We start from the raw sequence: 9,918 nt of genomic DNA on the forward strand, positions 1-9,918 counted from the left end.
TTGCATTGCACAATGTGTTCTCCATTGTAGATTATCTCCATTGTTTTGTGTTTATTAAAAGAAGTACTGCTATGGATTCATCTTCACTTCATTTGGTGGCTCATTTGTGACTCATTAATTCTTAGTGTACAATTCCACTTGACGTTCATGCTTGACACCACTTCTCATAGCAGATATTCATCTCACATAAGTGAATAGCTGACAGTTCTTCTTTTTCATGAAGCCATTTCTACAGACTCTGATGTACCAAGCCTGACAAGCCTATATTACACATACAATTGGACTGCTATTTAATTGTCTTTGAAGGCAGAAGTAAACATTTCTGAGGGAATGATTCTTCTATGGCATCGATGTTAAAATCCCCTTTTAGTAGATTGAATGCATGCAGGTAAGGTGGGACGCTTTTTGTTAAACGTGTCATTTAGATATACAGTACCTAGATGTTTTTTTCTTTTTATTACTTTTGTTAACTTTAAGGTCCGACTTTAATATTTCATTTTGAATACAGTTGATATGTGTTATTTGCAAGGTATATACCAATAAACATTTTGAGACCATGCACTCCAGACAAATTTCTTTTCAGGTAATGTGACCCATCCCTAATTTATCAAAAAATGATCCTGGATCTTAAAAACACATGATTTATTAACTCATCACACAAACATATTCCACAGCATATTTAACAGACCCAAAAGCACATAGATAGGCTATGATGAGTAATACTCATCAGTTCACTCAATGCATGTGTAAAGTTCAAAACAACTAGAACATATCTCATGTTGACATGAAATTGGATGAAATTTGAATATCAGATATCTTAATGAACTCTACAACATATTACAAATGGAACTACAACACATGCAACAACAAATAGGCTAACAAAAATTCAATAAGAGGAACATTTAAAATGGTAACCTTATTGTAAAACTTTTTTTCTGTCTGTTTTCTCTAAACACTGTAAATCAACTTAAATTGTGTCCATATTTTAAAGAATTATATAGCGGCATCTACATTTTAATAATAATAATAATAATTTGTTACATTTATATAGTGCTTTTCTGGGTCCTCAAAGCGCTTTACAAGGAAGGGGGAATATCCTCAACCACCACCAATGTGCAGCATCCACCTGGATGATGCGACGGCAGCCATATTGGGCCAGAACGCCCACCACACACACCAGCTTAATGGTGGACAGAAGACAGTGATGAAGCCAATCAGTACATGGGGATGATTAGGAGGCCATGATGGACAGAGGCCAAGGGGCAAATTTGTCCAGGATGCCGGGGTTACACCCCTACTCTTTTTCAAAGGACATCCTGGGATTTTTAATGACCACAGAGAGTCAGGACCTCGGTTTAACGTCTCATTGGAAGGATGGTGCTCTTTGACAGTATAGTGTCCCGATCACTACACTGGGGCGTTAGGTCCCACATAGACCAAGGGTGAGCACCCCCTGCTGGCCTCACTAACACCTCTTCCAGCAGCAACGTGGTTTTCTCAGGTCGTCTCCCATCCAGGTGCTGACCAGGCTTGCTAACCTCTTACAATGACAAAGGTGTAGGTTGATGACACATAAGCGGAATTATGGAACTTGTCGTCATGCCGAAGGATCTAATAATGTTTATGGATGAGTGAATACATTGATGTTTTTAACATGACTGTGGTATGAAGCAGGTCGCGATTGCTAATGAGAGACAGATATCAGCGCCACATGCGAGTCCCGCGGACATGAAGGATTAAGGACATTTCAATCTACCGATCTACCCGCAAGTGCTGAATTAATACTCACACATACCCCTTTTCCACCAGCATGAACCGGGTGCCAGTTCAGAGCCAGAGCTATTGCCAGTCCGGAGTTGGTTCGACTGACGAGCTCTCTAAGATCCGGTTTGCCTTTCCACAAGGCCAGAGAGGTAGCCTGGAAATCCAGACCTAAATATAAAAGATTAATGGTCTGGCGTCGACTAATGAAACTCGGCCAGCTCGAGGGGTGGCACCAAGCATGCATTTGAAGATCTCACTGCACGCAATTGGATAACACTACGACCAATCACAACAATAAACCCCATACGCTTAGCTACCAGCGGAGCTAACTGGTAGATTAGACTCTTACCGTATCCGGTCGGCAAAACAGCAAAAACGTCCTTCTTGCAAAGGAACGACTCGAGCGGCGTCTTCTGTTCCTGTTTTAGATAAAAAGCCAAGTCTAACTCGTTCATTGTAGCGGCCAAAGCCGTTTCAAACAACTGCTGTTCATCCATAGCCATCTTGCAATGTTTACTAATGACTTCGACGTCACAGTGCTGTCGTCTTCTGTTTAGCTCGCCTCTGGCCCGCCTATATCAGATAACCCCATGTGACTGGTGCAGCTCAGATCGAGGGGCATATTTAATGAGCATCATTACTCAACACCAGAGTAACTCGCTGAGCAAATTCAACTTGTGCTCTCGCAAGAATTCTGGATTACCAAGGTACCAGAGAGCCACCACAGAGCCAGATCTTACGTCACTGTATACATCTCATGTTGCCCAGCAACGCTAGCGTGGCAGCGCCAAACACAAACACGCCAGGCTTGTTCGAGATGGTTCGGCTTCTCGCAGACCGATCGGCTCATGACATCAAAGCACTGCGAAAGCGATCCAAAAGCACAAGGAGTCGTATGCTCTCCAAACACTCCCGCAGCTCCGGTCGGTCCGTGCCGCTCCGATGCATCTCGAACGAGCCTTCCATCAACAATGGAGGTCGTTGCGTTACTATTGATGCTCATGGCTTTGCGAACCTACATCGGCATCCAAACACGGCGAATCCAACGTGTTCGTGCAGCTCGCCGTAACTTGCATAGACGGAGATTACAATCAAGCTGCTATTAGCTCGATTAGCTGCTATTTGAAAAATGGCGGTCACAAGTTTCTGTTCGTCTTGTTGGTCACGGTAACCCCGCCCCCAGCCCCTGACGCAAGCGGTTCTTACTTCTAGACCAGCAATGTTTTTTGGTGCTACTTAAGAACCACTTTTCCTGGTTCAGAGCTGGTGCTTTGGGTGTCGAAAAACAAAGAACCGATTTGAAACTAGGCTCTAGCTCCGAACCAGCACCAGCACTGCCTTGGTGGGAAAGGGTTAACAAGTCAGTTTATTTGGCGAATTAAACTTGTGAGGTAACGCAGCACTGTTTCACTTGGTCTATCACACTAAACTGCATTTGAGTGTGTTGAAAGTTATAATGTTATTCTATGTGTTTGTTTGTCTGTATGAGACTAGCAGTAAGCTAGATGAACATTAGAATAACATACTGATCATATTCTAACATTTCATCATGTTGAGCTATATAACATTGATTAGTTTTATGTACATTTGCTCACCTGTCTAATAAAGTACATGCAAGACGTCTCGGTCGAGTCGAAGTTTGTCACGGACGTGGAGCTCTCGGCATCTCCAAAACACCACACCGATATTGATCCTCGTTTTAGTTCTCCTTTTGTCCCAAAGTCTACTTGCCATGGTCCATAATGTTTGAACGAAACAACTCCATGAGCGTGCCGCTAGACGTAACGCAGTTGTCGCCATGGTTACTATGGCAGTACGAGCGGAAACCAGTGATAACGCGGATATTACGTCATTATTTAAAATTGGAATTTCTCTGAAATTAAAAATCTTTGGGAACTTTTGGGATACTGAAAGTACACAACTACAGGAAATATATATATATCACACTTTGCAAGTGATTTTTGGTTATTTTATTACAAAAATCGTACATATTGTAGCTTTAAACACCTTACAAGAAAACCAACACGTTTTTAAATCTTTTTTTTTTGCATTTTGATTCCGTGTTAACTGTAGCAACAAACTGTCAGAATAATATACCCATTTGTTGACATTTAGCGAGAAACCTTATAATTTAGAAAATAAAATCTTATGTCTACCTTCAACAATAAGGGTGTCCTCCCTTGAGATGTAGCCACACCCTCCAGTGTCATATTGCATCAACCAAAACCATTTTATCATTTAAAGAAATAGTGTATCTTTAATTAAAGGCCATTGTCATGCTCTTAAAGGGTTAACCCATTGAGCACAGTAAATCAAACTAAACGGCCCACTTCGCCTGCATTCACCCTACATTTATTTTTAAGAGTACATTTACTATTGGAAGCTATGGCCAAAAAGCCTCTGAAAAGAGCAAGAAAAAAAAACATGGGAATGTTCAGGTTATGAAATATACTTTAATGTAGGACACATACAAAGAATACACAAGGAAAATCATGATTATCCTATTTGAGTCTGCCCTCCCACCATATCCGACTCCCTCATCTGTGACTCCCTCCACATGGTTTCTTGGGGAACGGTCCGGTCTTCTCCCACAGACTTGGAGTAGTAATACCAATCACACCGAGAGCAATTATCTCTCCAGCATTCCCACTGAGTTTACTCTCCTCATCTGAACCCATTCCCAGATCATCCTCCTTCTCATGAACCACCACCGCACGTCCCAGAATGGAATAAGGCCCAAAGAGCTTGGCGTCTGGAAGCGTCAGGAACTGCCTTATAACTCCTCGCTCGGAAGCAAAGTTGCCCAGGGGCCTCATGTACAAAGACTTGCGTTGAATTCATACTAAAACATTGCGTACGGACAAAGCTGTAAATGTGCGTACGCACAAAAAAACCCAGATGTTTGAATCTCTGCGTACGAAGGATCCCACGCATATTCTCTTTGTACATCCCAGTTAACGTAAAATTGAGCGCACATGCACGAGCACAACGCCCCACCCAGTCTCCTCCCTTAATTAAATTAATTTAAATATGGTAATGAGTCCACTTTGGCAAAATAAAACAGTAAGAAAATGGGGGCAAGAAACGAAACTTTACAGAGAGTGAATTGGAGGTAGAAACGAAAAAAAAAATGTATTTGGAATTTTGTCCTCCGGAATTAATAACAAAAGGAAAAAATATGAGTGGGAGAGTTTGGCTGATGCCGTCAATGTGGTGGGTTCTGAAAGTCGCACTGTAGAGTAGACTGAGTACAGTTGAGACACTTGCGTTTTGATTTTTCACACAAAAAATAGACACTGAAAAGAAGTGAATTTCCACATGACACGCCACATGACATTTCATTACCTTGTAGACTAAGATATTATCAATTAGTTTATATTAGTTTATATTAGTTTATATTTAGTTTATATTTTCCAGAATTAGCTCATAAAAATAAGGTGCTTTTTGTCTCAACTTTGTCTCAACTGTACCCATAATATCATGTGGTACAGTTGAGATACCCCATTTTTAATGATGTGAAGGTAACTAACCATTCATTGTAAAAAAAATTAAAAAATAAAGACAAATAAAGAAAATAACAATTGTGCAACATTTTTGTTTATTCATCCATTTATATTCATTCATTTTATTTAAATTAGCACTGGTTAAAATGTATAAAGCAGGAACAAGATATGTAACAATATTTATTAATAATACACAGTTTAAATATCACAAATATCACATTTTATTTTCATTTGCATCCTATGCTGGCTAATTACGGCGTTTAAACTGTTATCATAACACTGAACAACTAAACAATGTGTTTCCTAATAGAACTCTATCGGGGCTACAGTAGATATGTGTCTCAACTATCCCCCGCTGGCCACCTCGCACATTTCTCTAGATTTTGCAATTACCTTGCATGACACAATACCATGAAATACAGAATAACGTTTGTGGTGATACCAGTTACGTTTTACAGTCACATAAGGATAATAAGCTATATTCATTGTGGAGAGTGCATGAAGTGAACGTCATATCTTAGAGAAAAAAAAACGTTCCCCGATATCTTCGGATCGGAGATGCGTCCGTTGTTCAAATTTCCCACGATCAAAGAGGACACTAATACGCACGTGCACAGCAAAAATCACAACTTGTGCTTGCTGCGAACGCAAGTTATTTAAGGTGTCTCAACTGTACACATGTCTCAACTGTACACAGTCTACCCTAAATGACCTTAAAAAGAAATGGTCTGATATAAAGGTGGACATTACACCAAAGCTGCCATTGCCATAGACTAAGGGTTGTATCAATTTGCATCATGCTTTTATATGTTCTTACTTAATTGCAAAATTGATAGAATATTCCCATAAGGCTCGACAATATATGTCAATTATTTTATAAATTGCAAATTAATAGCAATGCTTCCCACAGGTGGTGGTGCGGTAGACTTGTAGAACAATTCGTTGTGTAATGTTTGCAACTTCACTTCATTGCCTGTAAGAGTCGCCAACGGACAAAAACAATGAGAAATGTACGTACGCCAGACATGAAATTGGCGTGGAGGAACGCACATTCTCGCGTTAATTTCACTGTTAGTACATACGACCGTAAGCGTGAAAGCTGGCGTACGCAACGTTTTTGTGCGTACGCAAGATTGATACATGAGGCCCCAGGTCTCCAGGATGATGAGGGTGGTCAACGCCGTTTGGATTATAATGAGGACCAACAGTGATGCAGCCTTGACTGAGGTCTCCATACTGATGGATGTGCATGGCACGCTCTTGACGATCGGTGGCAGGCAAACCACGGAGGTTGATTTTCACTTCTAAATCTCCATTGGGGAAGAGCTGCTTGAAGAGGATTTGCCCAAAGATCTTTGGCTGGTTACGTGGCAAATTGGGGCTGGGAGTTACTTCACAAGTGGCATAGATTGTGTTGTCGAACTCCACGACTTCCGGCTGTGGAGCTTCAGGCAAACAAGCTGGATATTTGGAGAACTCTCCTCCTTGTATATGCAGCGCCAGCAATATCAGAGGGAATATTAGGATGATTTTCTCCATGTTGATCTTTAAAGCCTACAATGAAGAGTGGATTCAGTCAAATCATGCCGTTTGGTTTAAGGATGTAATATTTTTGATAAAAGGTCAAAGCTTTGAGAATGGAAGTTGCATTAGGTAAAATAGCACAACCAGATTAGTTTGAAAACATTACATTCTTGCACTTAAGTATATTTTTTATAGCTTTATTTTCAATAATATGTACTTCTTTTTAAAGCATGCTAAAGTGTACTTTTTTCACAAGGACAGGTCAAATAAAAGACAAGATCTATACTTTTGCCTAAACTAACTTTTTTTTAGTTGTACTAAATCAAGTCAGTTGATGGAGAAAATGGAATGGAGAAAAAAACAAAACACAAGCCTAAAACAGCAAAGGTGCATTACCGTATAGCTGAAAAGTTGTCCTCAATCCGTGTGGAGCCTGAATAGTGCAGTCACAAAAACACTACAACGCTTAATCCGTGTGCAGTCCTGACCTGGGGTTGAGAGAATCACACTTTTGGCTGCTCTTTTAGGAACTCATGTTGAGCTACAAGTTAACCATGATAGTCTGTTAGTCACTAATTAAGTTCACCTGTGTTTCATTTAGCTCCCTTTGTTTGCCTGTTTATATATAGCACTCAGTTTGTTCAGTTCTTTGTCTTGCATTGCACAATGTGTTCTCCATTGTAGATTATCTCCATTGTTTTGTGTTTATTAAAAGAAGTACTGCTATGGATTCATCTTCACTTCATTTGGTGGCTCATTTGTGACTCATTAATTCTTAGTGTACAATTCCACTTGACGTTCATGCTTGACACCACTTCTCATAGCAGATATTCATCTCACATAAGTGAATAGCTGACAGTTCTTCTTTTTCATGAAGCCATTTCTACAGACTCTGATGTACCAAGCCTGACAAGCCTATATTACACATACAATTGGACTGCTATTTAATTGTCTTTGAAGGCAGTAGTAAACATTTCTGAGGGAATGATTCTTCTATGGCATCGATGTTAAAATCCCCTTTTAGTAGATTGAATGCATGCAGGTAAGGTGGCACGCTTTTTGTTAAACGTGTCATTTAGATATACAGTACCTAGATGTTTTTTTCTTTTTATTACTTTTGTTAACTTTAAGGTCCGACTTTAATATTTCATTTTGAATACAGTTGATATGTGTTATTTGCAAGGTATATACCAATAAACATTTTGAGACCATGCACTCCAGACAAATTTCTTTTCAGGTAATGTGACCCATCCCTAATTTATCAAAAAATGATCCTGGATCTTAAAAACACATGATTTATTAACTCATCACACAAACATATTCCACAGCATATTTAACAGACCCAAAAGCACATAGATAGGCTATGATGAGTAATACTCATCAGTTCACTCAATGCATGTGTAAAGTTCAAAACAACTAGAACATATCTCATGTTGACATGAAATTGGATGAAATTTGAATATCAGATATCTTAATGAACTCTACAACATATTACAAATGGAACTACAACACATGCAACAACAAATAGGCTAACAAAAATTCAATAAGAGGAACATTTAAAATGGTAACCTTATTGTAAAACTTTTTTTCTGTCTGTTTTCTCTAAACACTGTAAATCAACTTAAATTGTGTCCATATTTTAAAGAATTATATAGCGGCATCTACATTTTAATAATAATAATAATAATTTGTTACATTTATATAGTGCTTTTCTGGGTCCTCAAAGCGCTTTACAAGGAAGGGGGAATATCCTCAACCACCACCAATGTGCAGCATCCACCTGGATGATGCGACGGCAGCCATATTGGGCCAGAACGCCCACCACACACACCAGCTTAATGGTGGACAGAAGACAGTGATGAAGCCAATCAGTACATGGGGATGATTAGGAGGCCATGATGGACAGAGGCCAAGGGGCAAATTTGTCCAGGATGCCGGGGTTACACCCCTACTCTTTTTCAAAGGACATCCTGGGATTTTTAATGACCACAGAGAGTCAGGACCTCGGTTTAACGTCTCATTGGAAGGATGGTGCTCTTTGACAGTATAGTGTCCCGATCACTACACTGGGGCGTTAGGTCCCACATAGACCAAGGGTGAGCACCCCCTGCTGGCCTCACTAACACCTCTTCCAGCAGCAACGTGGTTTTCTCAGGTCGTCTCCCATCCAGGTGCTGACCAGGCTTGCTAACCTCTTACAATGACAAAGGTGTAGGTTGATGACACATAAGCGGAATTATGGAACTTGTCGTCATGCCGAAGGATCTAATAATGTTTATGGATGAGTGAATACATTGATGTTTTTAACATGACTGTGGTATGAAGCAGGTCGCGATTGCTAATGAGAGACAGATATCAGCGCCACATGCGAGTCCCGCGGACATGAAGGATTAAGGACATTTCAATCTACCGATCCACCCGCAAGTGCTGAATTAATACTCACACATACCCCTTTTCCACCAGCATGAACCGGGTGCCAGTTCAGAGCCAGAGCTATTGCCAGTCCGGAGTTGGTTCGACTGACGAGCTCTCTAAGATCCGGTTTGCCTTTCCACAAGGCCAGAGAGGTAGCCTGGAAATCCAGACCTAAATATAAAAGATTAATGGTCTGGCGTCGACTAATGAAACTCGGCCAGCTCGAGGGGTGGCACCAAGCATGCATTTGAAGATCTCACTGCACGCAATTGGATAACACTACGACCAATCACAACAATAAACCCCATACGCTTAGCTACCAGCGGAGCTAACTGGTAGATTAGACTCTTACCGTATCCGGTCGGCAAAACAGCAAAAACGTCCTTCTTGCAAAGGAACGACTCGAGCGGCGTCTTCTGTTCCTGTTTTAGATAAAAAGCCAAGTCTAACTCGTTCATTGTAGCGGCCAAAGCCGTTTCAAACAACTGCTGTTCATCCATAGCCATCTTGCAATGTTTACTAATGACTTCGACGTCACAGTGCTGTCGTCTTCTGTTTAGCTCGCCTCTGGCCCGCCTATATCAGATAACCCCATGTGACTGGTGCAGCTCAGATCGAGGGGCATATTTAATGAGCATCATTACTCAACACCAGAGTAACTCGCTGAGCAAATTCAACTTGTGCTCTCGCAAGAATTCTGGATTACCAAGGT

Source organism: Leuciscus leuciscus (assembly GCF_965113295.1).
Source record: "Leuciscus leuciscus genome assembly, chromosome: 20".
Taxonomy (NCBI): Eukaryota; Metazoa; Chordata; class Actinopteri; order Cypriniformes; family Leuciscidae; genus Leuciscus; species Leuciscus leuciscus.